Source organism: Lycium barbarum, chromosome 5, assembly GCF_019175385.1.
Source record: "Lycium barbarum isolate Lr01 chromosome 5, ASM1917538v2, whole genome shotgun sequence".
Lineage (NCBI taxonomy): Eukaryota > Viridiplantae > Streptophyta > Magnoliopsida > Solanales > Solanaceae > Lycium > Lycium barbarum.
In genome coordinates, this window is record NC_083341.1 from 135948069 (window position 1) to 135949376 (window position 1308).

Below are 1308 nucleotides of genomic sequence, written 5' to 3' on the forward strand. Positions count from 1 at the left end.
TAATATTTAATCAAATTAGAAATGTATAATTCTAACTTTGTCAATGTAACACAAATTTGTGCCTGAAAATCAAGAGAGGAAAAATAACAATAGATTTAATATTTGATTTAGCATTAAACAAAATACTTACAATGTCTAGAGCATGATTCATGTGCTTGGAAATCAAGATGATGTTGAATCAAGGGTTGGTGGTTTGATTTTGAATTTCTAGTGTCACTATTAAAAAACATATTCTATGGATGTTTCGTTGGAAATTAGCTTGTTGTTATGAGATTTTCTGTCGAAAACGTTCTGACGAGCTAATTTCGACGGATCATTGCGTTACGAATACTTTAACGACTCACTAACACTATTTTGACAATCACTTCGAACAAATTATTTGAGCCCGACCTCGAACCGATTAACATGGTAGTACTCCCTCCGTCCCAAAAAGATTGTCCTCTTTTGACTTGGCACAAAGTTTAAGAAATAAATGAAGACTTTTAAAATGTGTGATCCAAAACAAGTCTTAGATATTTGTATGACTTTAAATTATTTCATAAAGTTAAATTGTTTCTAAATATAGAAAGAGGACAATCTTTTTGGACAGACTAAAAATAAAAGGAGAACAATCTTTTTGGGACATAGGGAGTATATATATTTTTGGGATTACAACCATCTTTGACTTAGTAGTCAAACTAGAGCAGCTAACGTCGAAGTCAGACCCAACATATTTTTCAAAATCAAAACTTGTGTTTCACTTTACTCGTACTTCGACTCATATAATGTTTACAACTTTACATCAGTCAGCTTCGAGGAAGAAACTTTTGATTGCTTTGTTTAAACTCTAAACAACTTGCAACCCAAGAAAATATTCTTGGAGACCAATGCTGCAATGCATATAACAATTTTTTCAGTCAATTATTTTGCCTAACTTCATCTACGAAGTGGATATTGGTTTCATCAAATTCGTCTTCCCAAGGTAATTACATTTTTAGCTCCAAGTCTTGCTGCATAATTGCGCTATAGTAATTTACTTAAGGGCATCTCCAACCCATTGCACCATTTTTTGCATCAAAATGGTGCAAATATCAAAATGGTGCAAATTAACTTCAACCCATTGCACCATTTTTTGCATCAAAAAAGAATATTCCTTTTATACTCTTCTCTCTCTTTTATATTATATTAATTTCTTTTACTTAAATTTTATTTTAAATTTCACAAAAAAAATCCTTTTTTTTTCTTTCTTTTTTACATATCCATCCCATGTAATTCATAATCCTTTGTTATATAATCATTTAATATAAATTATTTTATACCATAAAATTT